Here is a 14,046-nt window from a genome sequence, read left to right as displayed (position 1 = left end):
GCTTGATGCTTTGCAACTCTTTCCGTATATCATTAATGTCTTTATTCGCCAAGTAGATAGTGCTATCTGCATTTCGACTTGCCCTTTTTTCCGACTAGATTTGCGCTTATCAAAACTGACACAAGCGCGTGCTACTGGCAGGAAGAGAGGCTTGCTGCTGTAATGTCACTTTTACTCTCCAATTGGCAAGTAGTGCCGCTCATGTACTGTTGCTGCACTGTTAATGTAATGCTTAACAGTAAAAGCACGGCTGTTATGCCTTACATTGCTTGTATACTCACCCAGGCAGCGGCTCTCTCTCTCGCTTGGCAGCGCCTTTGTTGCTTAAACACGCCACAGGGGATGATTATTGGCTGTTTGACTTCACCTGTCTACAAAACATTAGTGTGAGTAGCGCGGCTAGCGTTTTGCTGTGGCTCTCACAGCATTTGCGCTCACGCATGACCGCTACCTCAGCACTTGCTATGCTAATTTCTCTGCTGCTTTGCAAATTGGACGCTTGTCTAGGCGTTCAGGACGTTAGCGACTAGGTCCTTGCGTTAGCTTGTGGCATATCGTCAGTAATCGGCAAACCATAAGGATCATCGTTGTTGTCAGTCGTGCGTGTTCGTTCGTTGCTTTCGTTCGTTCGTTCGTTAGTTCGTTGGTTCGTTTTTCGAGAACATTCATTTATGATTTTTTGACTCCTGCACCTGCAAAAAACAATATATTCTCATATATATATATATATTTCAAATATAATAAAATCTAAACAAAAAAGAAACTTTCAATATTTTGTGTTATTTGAAACTTTTCTTAGTTTTTTGAATAGTTTCGAATAGTTTGTGTACAAAGCTCGGTTTTAAACATTGTAAGTACTTATATATTTATATGTATATGTGTCTGAAAATTTTTGTCTAGTATAACAAAGTGGCACACCCATACCTTTTACACGCGCATACACACACATACACACGCAAAGTGTCAATTATACTACACGCATTGCAAGTGAAGCGCCTAGCGCCCAGTGTTCTGCGAATACATTTGGGTTAATTGCGAAGTTTTACGCACCAGAAAGGATATACATAAATCTGTGGCTGATTTTTGGGCGTATGTGAAAGCGTTGTGCTACGGTTGGCAAACTTAACGGTGTATTTTAAAAAAACGAAAAATGTTTGAAAACTTTTAACTTTTCTAGAGTGATTTTGATCATTAATGAGGAAATATTAAGAAAAAAAAAACACAATTAAGTAGCCGAAATAAAAGATAAATAAATAATTAATAATTTTTTAAACCAAAAAAAAAAAAATTAAATCGAATTAAATTTTTTCATACAAAAATTTTAAAAAGATAATATTAATAAAGAACTAAGTCTACAAATATAAATAAAAGATTAATAAATAAATACAAAATTTAAAAAATATGTGTAAAATATTAATTAATTAATGATTAATTTAGATTTCAATTAATTAAAATTATATTCTTTTTTAATAAATAAAAAACTAAGCAACATATCAAAGTCAAATAATATTAATATGTAAATTAAAAAAAAATTAAAAAATTAATAACTTTAAAAATTTTAATTACTTTTCTTTAATTGAAAACATTTAAGCAATGCAAAATCAAATAATAGTAAAATTAAAGTTTAAATAAAAAATATTTTAAAAAATTTGAAAAAAAGTAAAACTTATTACCTAATAAATTTTAATTGTAAAAAAGTTAAACAATGCAAAGTCAAATATAATTTAAATTTAAATTTAAAAAATTACAAAAACATAAAAAAATTATAATTTTAAACATTTTAACTATTTTTGTTTAATTGAAAAAAGTTAAACAATTAATTAATAAAAAATATATATATAAAAAAAATAATTTTAAAATTACTTGCTTTAAATTTTTTAAGTAATTTTTTAAATTAAGTAAAATTAAACAATGCAAAGTCAAAAATTGAAACGAAAAACAAAAATATTTAATAAAAATTAAAAATTTGATTGCTTAAAAAATTAAATTTTTTTTCTTTAATTTAAAAAATGGTATAGAATGCAAATTCAAATAATATTAAAATTTAAATAATTCAATTCAAGTTTTTTAAGAAAATTATATTTCTAGCCACTATCAATCACGGCACACACTTTAAATTCACCGCAATTAAGACGCAGACCCCGCTCCGGCTATTTCCACCCATTAGTGATATGAAACAGCAGCAAAAAAATCCTTCAGACACTTTCTTATTAAAATGCAATTAATCTTTGTTCATCAGTAAATGCTATTGCATATTTGTAGGCGTTGTGGGGTAATAACGTACAAGGTTTATAGCAGACAAGCGATAGATAGAGATAGAGAGAGGTAGTATAGGCGTGCTATGCAAGTTGGTTGTGGTCGAAGAATAGGGAGAAGGAGAAGACAGAATACTGACGAAAAGAATAATTATTTCAAAATCCATCAAAATGCAATATGAGAATAGTCTGATTAGATTAAAAAATAAAATAAAATCGAAGTTGTTTAAAATACAGCTTTTTTAAAATGTTTTCAAAGCTTTTTTTTAATATTTTGAAATATCTTAAATTATTTTAAATTTTTTTAAAATTACATATGTAAATTTTTTTTTATTTTAAAGTTTTTTAAACTTTTTTATATATGTCTATTTTTAAATATTTAGAAATATTGAAATTTTTTACTTTTCTTTTAACGGTCCTTTTTCTAATATTTTGAAACTTGTCTTAATTTGTGTACATATTTTTTAACCATTTTCATACAAATTAATATGTTTCGAAAATTTAATTTTGATATTTTGAACTTTTTCAAAATTATAAAGACTAGTTTCTTATAATAGTTTTAGATGTAAGGGAATTTTTCGTTTTTCTAAAGAAAAGTTTGCTACTAAAGAAAAAATTTACTGGGGCAGAAAAATATTAAAACTATACTCAAAATAATTGCAACTTTTGGACAATAATTTTATTTATTTATTTTTTGTTTTAATTAAATTTTTTTTATAATTTTTAAACTTTTAACTTTTTTAACTTGTTTTTTACAATTTTTTTTTATGGAAAAAATATGTCATAAAAATTTAAAAAAATATTATGTACTTCAAGAAAATAATTTTCAAGCATATCTATTTGCTTTCTTCCATTTTCCTGTTATATTCACATTTCTAATACTTTACATACGCGATATACCGCCAACTATACGCCCAAGCTGCCACAATACAACGCCAGCAAAATCAGTACACCAAACCACACACAAATACACACTTATTTATTTGATATGCAAAGCCCCCCAATTCCACGCTGGTAATACTTATACACTATTCAACGAGTAAAAACAACAATTTCGCCACAAGCAAGCAACGACATGCACACACACACCCACACATACACATGCAGACTAGAGATTGTTGTAAGAGCCACCCACTAGTGCAGCGCCGAAAACATGTAGACCGGCTGCAACACACACATACATATATAAATGGTTGGCGAGCCACTCAACTCACACCAGCGCGCCAACGGTAGACCCCCGCTCACACTACTGCTGGTGAAAATATAATCAATATGAACCATAACAACAGACAGCAAAGAGGAAAGCTGCGAACGAATAAAATTCAACCCCGAAAATAGAAATAGCAAAAGCATCGGCAAAGCTAGTGGAGTGGGTGGAAGGACGTAGTAGCGAGTACACACGTATTTAGTTGTGGACTAATGTGCTGGAGGGTGAGCGAGTGTATAGTGAATTTGAAGCTTAGACTTGCGCGATGGTATGGGCTGCCGGTTGGGGGTTGGCGCGGGTTGTTGGCAGTCAGTTTCAACGGCAAACACAAGGAAACTATCTGTCTGTCGGGGAAAAACAAAAAACAAACAAACAGCAGCAACAACAATGAAGACAATAAGAACAGAAATTTAAATGCTTTTTGTTGCCTAGGAAAAATAAAAATTTTTTGCGCGAGTTTGTGTGTGTATACGTTTATGTATATATATATATATATATATGGTAAAACTTATATATATACATATATATATATAACAACGTTAGTATTCAAGGAAATAGAAAGAAATGTGCACAAAAAGGATAATGAAAATATCGAACATGTATTTAGCAAGGAGAGGCAGTCGAAAAAGTTTTACCGTTGGTAGTTGCCAAAAACTAGCAATAAACACTCTTGCCACAAAAGCGACAATAAATTATGACAACATGTTTGCTACTTCTTGCGACGCTATAAAAATGGCCGAAAATCAAAAACCAAAAAACAACGCAGGCAGCGAAAATAAATTACAATAAAATGTGGAAATAAACGCTGTCACCGCTTTCGTATTGTCGCAACAATAGCAAGAATACGAAAATTACTATTAATATTAAAGCAGCCTGTCAGACGTTGGCCGGTCGCGTGATTTTTGCCTTTGCTTTGTCATTCTCTTATTTCATTTTTAATGTTGGCTTTTGCATAACGTGCAAAAAAAAATGACTTGTCATGCCAGCAACTACTTTGTGATAATGTTGTCATATTTCATTGTTGGCGTGCGGCGGCGTTGTGGTGCCGAGAAAGGCACATACGCTCATAAGTTTCTGGACTATTCTTTATTCTACTGTTCGCTACTTGTTTTACGTTTACTACTGGCTGTAAACACAGACTGATCTGCGCTCATACATAGCGTTTTTCAAGCAAATATTAACTCAAACTGATGCTTCTCTCAATTTGAAGTCTTACACAATTAAATCTCAGTCATTCCCAAGTCATGCGGAAAACTATATAATAATATATATATATATATATATATTATATTGTATATACCGACCTCTCACCAATATTTATATCTACATTTAGCAAACGCTGCAATATATTTTTGAAAATTAGCATAGTTTGCCCTCATTAATTTTCTCAAATATTTCTCAAGATTTTCTCAATTGATTTTCAAACGTACTCAAGTATTTCAAACTGTTTTTACTATAGTTTTTAGACAACATGTCTAACTACAATTAGCAATAAGTTACAATAACTTTTCGAAATTTAGAACTATTTATTCTCAATAATTTTCTCAAAGCTTCCTCAATTGGGTCTCAAACTAAATTTTTTTAACTTCACGCTAACATTTCTTTCCACAATGGGCAAGAAGCTTTGCTATCTTTACCCAGCGTGGCATTTTTTATGCTCAACAACTTTCTCAAGCATATCTAAACGCTGCTCAACTGTGTTTCAAACCTTTCTCAATACTTTTCTTGCGCAATATGCTATAGCTCTCCTTATACATGTATGTTTGTTTCTTTGCATAACTATCTAAGGTAATACGCAATTCAATTCTCAAACAGACTTCAACTATTTGCTTACTTACTTTCTCCATATACACAACTTGAGTACAAATTATTAATCTGAATATATTTCTCAACAGCAAAATGTTTTTCTCAACAGTTTCTTAAACGTTTTCGGCCCATAACTTTCTCAAGTCATTTGAGCTTGTTCTTTTATTTTCTTAATTTTCTTGTATTTTCTTTATCCCTTTCATTTAGCCATTATTTAGTTACATTTAAATTTTCTAAAGCTAACTTTAAATGAAGCGAATCTATTTCGAATTGATATCAAGCATTTCTTACGTTATTCTCAAACAAATTACAATTTTTTCTTAGTATATATCAACTAATATTAATAACACTGGTCGAAAAAATTCTGATTTATATTCTCAATAGATTTCTCAACAGTTTCTCAAGCACATTAAAAATAAAATATAATTGCAAACCATATTTGATTTCTACATTCACAATTAACCTTTCTAATGCTAATACTAAATCTAGAAAACCTCTACACAAAGCACTGTAATATTTCTCAAACTTTTCTCAAATCAGTGTCCAACTTTTTCAACATTTGCTTGTTACAATTGAACTTTAAATTTTCAAATCTAAAAATACTTCTACACTTTAATTTAATAAGACTTCTCTTTCTTAGCAATTTAAATATTTCTGCAGATTTTTTCTGCACTTCCTTTCTATAAATAGTCTCACTTCCTACAGCGTAATTTTCTGCTTTTGTATATACTTTTTTGTCTGCCAATTAATTATTCAGTATTATTGATCGCTCACGGTGTATTAATACATGTGAGGAAATATTTTTATTTTGTATCTACTTAGCATGTGTGTGTGTGTTTGTTGTTATAAGGCTGTATTATAGCTATTTGAAAAGCTATAAATATCCTACGCTAAGGAAATACTGACATTGCATATAAATGTGTATGTGAAAAACTCTTGGCAAAGCAAATGTGCTTGGCAAAAGGCTGTTGAAATGTATCAGTTGAATGATATTGATATTTTTATGGCATTTATATAGTATATAATGCTCCGTTCACACGTGAGCTGAAAATATTGAAATTTTCGATTATTGTAAATGCATTTAATTTTGCATATTTTGCGATGAAAAATTACATAAAATTAAAATATTAATATAATATTTCAGAAAAATGTTAGAAACGTCGAAAAATATGCTTTTAGTAATTTTGAGGTTAGGTTGCATTGGTAATAGTTGCCTTAATTGTCGTTTTTATTGGCTTGTGTTGCGTTAAAGCCTATCCCCAGGCGCCGTTTTGTATGAAAAGCTCTAAGTGTTTGAATATAACAATTTTTAATGCAAATTTTGTTGTAAAGTGTTTGAACTGTCGCATATTTTAATTTTTTTTTGAGTATATATGTATAATAGTAAAACCTTGAATAGAAAACAATTAAAATTAAAAAAAAGAAATAAAAAATAAAAATAATAAAATGAAAAAAGATTAAAATAAAAAAAGAGAAAAAAAAACTTAAATAAAAACAGAAAAAAATTAAAATTAAAAAAAAACATAATAAAAATTTTAATAAAAAATTAAATTAAAATAAAAAAATTAAATTAAAATTTATGAAAATATTTGCTTTTGTTTTAAAGTGTAGCTAAAAATTATAAATAACTGTATGCCTTATATACTGGGTTTCTCAGTTAGTTTGCACTTTATACAAAAAAACTGTTGATCGTTGCCTATCCCTAGGCGATACTTTTATGGGTGCATAAAATTTTTAATTGCAAGAGTACTTTGTATATTACCGTAAAAATGCATTTGTCTTGTAGTTTTTGTTACAAAAATATATTTCTTAGTACTATGCACGTGAAAAGTTTTAAAAATTACGACAAACATGTATATATATATTGGAGAGGAGTTTACAGTGAACTATTGTTTAATTTGAAGCAAATCACATCATTATAACACAGTTCACAGCACAGTTTTCAAATATTACTTGATTTTACAATTAAGATATGAATCTTCGAAATATTGAAGCCATAAATCTTCGCTGCCTTCAAAGGTCTTCCACTTCGCTAAACAATACACGCGTCTATTACCGAATCATTAGCTCATATTAAAGTCAATGAAACAGCTGGTACCACCTTCAAGTGTCATTGTAAAACCACCACCTTGATAGAATATATTCCGTAGAGCCATTGCTATCCCACCAGCCGACGACACAATTGCATTGCCAGCAAAGACACGGTAACAGAATGTGCAACAAAGTTACAGGCTTGCTGCGACAGCATAAAAACACTCGGGCAGTGTGTGAGGTCAATGAACGCAAGCGGGAAGCAAAACAATAGCGAGGGGAAAACTCCAAAGGATATGCGAAACGGAATAAATAAAAGAAACGGAAAATACGCTAGACACGTAAAGGCAGCACGAGCAAGAAAAAGGTGAAAAGAAGAAGTTCTGTGGAGAAAACATAATTCATGTGAGAATGGTATGTCTGGAGGATGCACAACTACTTGAGAACATATGCGAGAAAGTCACAATTAATAAGTGAATAAAATTGCGGCAACAGTAAGGAGCAAAGCAGCAAACAAATTAAGTGCATAGCGGTAGAGTTGACGCCGACAACAACAACGAAGAAGACGCGCCTGTGAGTAACACAAACGTAAACATGGCAAGCGATGGGTGTAAACAAACAACACGAAAGATGATGACATATCGCAGGGAAGATAAGCACAACAAGGGGATCTAACAAAGAGTGCAAGTAGCATAAAGCGTTACGTAAAAGAAATTCGAGATAAAAAAAATTGAAAGGCTAAAAAGAAGTCAGTTAAAAGCGGCAAAAAAATGCAAGTGCGCTCCAAAGAAGTGTGAAAAATCAAACACAAAAGCTGAAGTGACACATAAAAATATTTACGGAGAAGAAAAATGAAAATGCAAAGCAGCATATATGTTGATTTACCGCTAGCAAAACACAGAGTAGGTTTAAACGCGTGGTGCTACAATTTTAGCAAACCCACCCAAAGGCGGACACATAATTTCAGCGAACATAAAATGAAGTCAGCGCTGGAGACAGCAGTCGCGCAAAAAGAAACAAGGAAAATGTGTAAATAGAAAGCTAAAAGTCTTAAATATGGCGTCACTTTGTTGCGCTATAGAAAAGGCGTGCTTGGCGGTGTGCATGTGGGGCGGTGGGCTTTGTAATTGACACTTCAGCCCACGTGTTGTGTTTGACCTCATTTTTATGCAAAACCTTTGTGAGGTTTTTTCTGTGACAGTTCTTTGTTTATGTGCAGTTTTTCAGTCTTTTTTAAGAAACTTTTGTAGATTTTATAGTTTGATAGACTGCTATTTTTCCGAGCTTGTGCGTTATTTTAGGCTATGTTGCCAATTTTAACTAAAATTTGTTTAATTATATTTTCTATATAAAATATAAGTTCCATTAACGTGCACCGAAGCAGTGCTCGTGAGAGCCCTTAATAATGAACTTTTGAAGATTAATATGTGAGATCTCCATTTTTCTGTGCTTGTGTGTTGTTTTAAGCTATGCTGTCAATTTTAGCTAAAATTTGGTTAAAATATATTTTTTATATAAAATATAAGTTTCATAATCTTTACTCGAAGCAGTGCTTGAGAGAGGAATAATAATGTGCAAACTTTCGAACTGGACGCTTAAAATTTAAAAAAAAGTCTAAAATTTTACTAGCTTGAATTGTAGAGGTCTTACAAGATATACTAATATAATTTTTCGATTAAGTTAAGCGTTTACGAGATATAGAAAATACTTTTTCAAGTTGTTATATGACTAAATATGAATTTTTCTATCTGATAATAAGTAAAAAATAAAAAACTGTAACTCGGAGAATCTTCCCGTTAAGAGCTCATACTTAGAGAGATCGTCTTAGAGATTTCTCACATCTTTTTCAGAATACCAAACGAAAAAAACGTTTTCTTTGACACACCCCAATATTTTCATATATATAAGTATACATGTTTTTAAAGGTGGTTTTGTCAGCTGGCAGTCGAACTCATAAAAGGGCGAATCAAAACAGTGCCAGCGGCGATAAAATATTATATTAGAAAGAAACACTACAACAATGGTTTATATAGAGAACGGAGGAAAAATATGGGTATGAAAGTTTTAATTGCGTACGATAACCACACTTGGCTTGGCCTTTCGAGTGCCCGACACATGCTGTTTGTATGAAATAATTATGTATGTATGAATATATATATTAGGGTGGAGCGAAAAAATTTTTTTTAACATTTTTTGACTCAAAATTTATTTTAACGCTTAAGGAAAGCATGTTGTCGTTTAAGACTTTCTTAAAACTCCAATAGTGACCACAACAATTCTTTTAAGTTGATAGCTTTTAATTGGCCTGAAAGGGGACTCTCCACAGCTTCTGGAACACTTATCACAAAGTTTTTACGAAATTAAAACTTTAACTTTACTTTAAAAGTAAAAAGGCGGCCCTATAGATGTTAAAAAAAAAATTTTGAACTACAAATTTGACCCTCAGGCTAAGTAAAAAACAAAATTTTTTTTAGCTCCACCCCAATATATATATATATATGTATGTAAATGTATGTATATGTAATATATACGTATATAGGTGTATGGTTGATTGCTTGTAAGCTCAGCTGAACAGCCCTTAAATCAACAAATCGCGCGTGTAAAATACGATAAGCAGCCTCACCCTCACTTATTCGCAAAATTTTCAAAACGAGATAATTTATTTTGGAGCAAAACTTTTTTTTACTTCCTTTTGCTTTTGACATTTAAAAAACAAAAAGATAAAAATCTACACTTATCAGTTCTATATAATGCTCAGTGTTCGCTTGGGTTTTTGTGTCATAATTAGCTTTGAAAATAAAAATATGTAAGCAACAAAAGCAACCCTCGTTTTCGAACGACTTATCTGCAAAAGAATCGCAGGCGATAAAAATCGGATAAAACAAAAATTCTTACAGTTATGAAATGTATTTTTTTCTTTGTGCTATAATTTGAGTTGCTCTGCTGTTAGCGTATAATGACATAAGCAGTAGCTGTAAAATAATGCGAGTTTTTCCCGAAAACTCATTTAAATAAATTAGGGTGTGAGTGGGTGCTGCAGAGCATAATAAAGAGATATTAATGCAGATATCTATGATCATATACATTTGTTTTCTAACCTTCCCAAGTCACGTTCTGTATCTCTCCTGAACCATCTGCTAAATACAAAGCCATTAACATAATAATTTGTTATTCACATAATATATAAAACAAATAATTTGTTCGCATAATGTACGCATACTTATTATAAGTACTGTGAGCGCATTAAATCATGCTTTGGCAGGCTTTAAATTAGCTCAGCAATTAGTCTATGGTTAAACTAAAATAAATAAATAAAAATAAATGTAGCATATCCGCAGGCGCTTTGCAGACACTAGCGCTCAAAACTGGTTTGTTATTGCGAATATTTGCATAAAAATATCAATTAATATTGATATTATTGTAAAATATTTTTTAATTTTGAAACATTAAATTTATAATTAAATCCGTTTTTATTTTTAAATTAACACGGAAATTTGTGAATTAATTAAACTATTATATTAAAAAAATTTTACATATTCGAAAATTTTTAAATTAATTTTTGTCTGCATACAAATTTTTAAAAATAAAATAAAAAAATTTATTACGAATATTTGAGTAAAAATATAATTGATATGCCATCAAAATTTGTTAAATTTTTCTTATTAATTTAAAATATTTTTTCGCTTAAAAATGTTTTTTTATACGATTTTTTTTTTTTTAGCCTAACGTGGAAATTTCTGCATTAATCTCTAAAAAATGCGTTTTTGAAAGTGTTTAAAATTAATTTTTGGGGCATAAAATTTTTAAAATAATTTTTATCACATTAAAGTTTTTAAATTAAAATTCTTAGTTTTTTGAATTTTATTTTTGTTTACTTTTTTATATATAATAACTTTGAACAGTAGGTTTGGGTTGAAGTTGTGAAATTAATTTTTTGTTTAAAAAGTTTTAAAAACAAAAAATTTTAAAAAAATATACAAATATCTTTTTTTAATACAATCTTTTTCATTTTTATAACAACGCTTAATATTTTTAAAATTATTGTTTTTAAAGCTTTTTTCCGCATAAACATTTTTAATTCCGTATACAAAATTTTTAAATAAAATTCACAATTTGTTTTTCTCACTTTTTATTATTAATTTTCATTAATCACGCTAAATTTTGGATTTAAATAGACTAGCTACAACATTTTTGTATATTGAATATTTTTAAAACTATTTTTCCGTATAAAAATTCTTTTATATATGATTCTTATTTTTTTTTCTTTCTTGTTAATTCCGTAAAAAATATTTGCAAATACAACTCAAAATATGTTGTTTCATTATTTTCTTAATATTTACGTTGAGCCAATATGTTTGGGTTAAAGTTTAGAAATTATTTTTTCGCCTAAAAAGTTTTGAAAGACAAAAAATTATAAATTTTTTTGTTAACAAATTTTTTTCATTTTTATAACAACGCTAAATTTCGGCATTAATTATTATTAACTATATTGTATTATTAAATATTAAAAAAAAAATTTTAGGTTAAACTTTTTTAAAAATATTATAATTAAAAGTAATTATTTTTTTGTTAATTTAAAAATAGTTGATAATTTTGTTAATTTTTTTTTTAATTTTTTTTGTTAAATTTGTTTTAGTGAATTTCATTTATTTATTTATTTTTTTTTTCAAAATAATAGCGTTGGAACTTATGAATTTACTAATTGTTAAAAATTGAATGAATTCAGCGACCAAATTTCATTAGGTAGCCTTGTTTTTCGTCAAACAAAATATGTGCCAAAGTCTACCCACAGGCGCTGGAGGCATTTTACATATTTTAAAAGCGTTTACTTCTGTTTTTATATATGAGTAAGCTTGTATATATGTATTTGGATATCTACAACCGCTATTTTTCGCGTATTTACTACGATTACAACTGATTACATAATCAAACAAATAGAAACTCCATATTTACACACTTATATGCATATACATACAAACATAAATATGAATATACATATATATGCATGCATTTGTCTATCTGTCTGTCAGCACAAGGAAATTATTTAATTTCTCTAAGCAACGGCAATAATGTGCATGCAAGGATATCTCAATCAGGATAACGATCAAAAATACATATCTACATTACTATGTATGCATGTATGCCTGTGTATGGGCGCGTTTGTTTGTCTGGTCGTGGTGCCGGCAGCCACGAAAGTCACTACATCATTGCATACAAACTAGATGTGGCGAAGTGAGGTCAATGAACTCCGCGCTTAGACACAACTCAACTGCAGTTATGCATTTATGTTCAACTGTTGGCGTGAATACAGGCACACACATACATGTATGTGCATAAATGTGTGTGTGAAGTTTTGTCTATGAAGTCACAGCTGTCGTTGTTGCTGCCGCTGTATTGTTGTAGCATAGCAAATGCACTGAATTCAGCGAAGGCAATAGAAATAACAAGAATACGAGCGATGTAATAAGTGGGAGAGGGCGAGAGGGAAGCGACATAAATGCAACGACCAAACGTGCAGCATTTGTGTGTGAGCGAGAGTCAAAGTTGGCGTGCAAAGCGAGCAATCAAATGGGCAAGGACTCTAGCCAGGTATTTTGACTATTTCGATAGCAATAACAATAGCAACAACATGAAAGAGCCAGAATAGACAAAACTTAGCTTAGCAACAAAGCAGAACACGCTATTGTATCATGTGTCATTCCATTTATATGTGTGTATGTGCATTTGAGCTCATGTTGCATGCAACCCTATGTTCACACGCACACACACACACACACACATCCATCAAGGCAGTTAGATTTTGCCTGCATAAAGTACAACAGCACTGCTCCAGTCGCTGTTAACGCGCAGTCCAACAACGCAGTGGCTAAACAAGTTGCATGCCACACAGCAATTCTGATTAGAAATCGGTTGTAGTTGTATGTGTGTATGAATGTATATGAAATGTAGTAAGCTGTGTTATAAATATAAATGTAAATCAGCTGAAGTGGAAAATTATAATGAAAGACAAAGGAAATTATTCAAATCAGAATAGGAGCAGCGGTGTATGGACTTGTGGAAAGTAATTGAGGCGAATTGAAGGCGAAATTACTTATTAAGGCAAGGGGATACATAGAAAAGTATTAATATTTTATTAAAAATAACTAAAACTGAGGGCAAAAATGTAAAAAAAAGTAATATCTTGCAAGCTCAAAATGTGTGAAACTTAAGTAACACTTAACGAAATAATACTTCCAAATTTAATTAAAGCACTCTAATTATATGAAAAAATCAAGTTTTATGAAAAAGTATATAATACTTAATAAAAACTTAAGTAAAACTTAACGAAATAATACTTCAAAAGCTGTTAGTGCACTCTAACTCTATGGAAAAATCAGGTTTTATGGAAAAATATGTAGTACTTAATAAAAGCTTAAGTAATACTTAACAAAATAATACTTTGAACGTTATTTAAAACACTACCCCTCTACGAAAAAAATTAGTTTAATGAAAAGACATGTAATACTTAATAAAAACTTAAGTAAAACTTAAACAAAATTTAAAATTAATTATATACTTAACGAAAACTTAAGCGCTTGACAATAATTTTTTTATTTTTTTTAATTTTAAACTTAATTATATGCTTAATAAAAACTTAAGTGCTTAAGAAACATTTTTTAAATCTTTTTACTTTTTATTTAGTCATATGCTTACCAGTCACTTTTTAAATAATTTTACTTTAAACTTAATCATATACTTAACAAAACC

At 29.8% G+C, this 14,046-nt stretch overlaps 1 protein-coding gene across 5 annotated transcripts in view; it reads left to right on the top strand.

Annotated features, from left to right (window-relative positions):
* Positions 1-14,046, top strand: part of fne (found in neurons) — an 83,276-nt gene that overhangs the window by 49,942 nt on the left and 19,288 nt on the right. The window contains exon 1 of one of the 5 annotated variants that reach the window (XM_036376904.2): positions 544-850. The exons of the other annotated variants lie outside the window; for them this stretch is intronic. The gene's annotated coding sequence lies outside the window, so the exon portion shown is untranslated. Of the gene's footprint in view, positions 1-543; positions 851-14,046 lie in introns of those variants that run through there. 5 annotated transcript variants of the gene reach the window in all.

The sequence above is a fragment of the Bactrocera oleae genome, chromosome 5, assembly GCF_042242935.1.
Source record: "Bactrocera oleae isolate idBacOlea1 chromosome 5, idBacOlea1, whole genome shotgun sequence".
NCBI classification, from domain to species: domain Eukaryota; kingdom Metazoa; phylum Arthropoda; class Insecta; order Diptera; family Tephritidae; genus Bactrocera; species Bactrocera oleae.
This window is presented reverse-complemented; position numbering and strand designations above follow the sequence as displayed.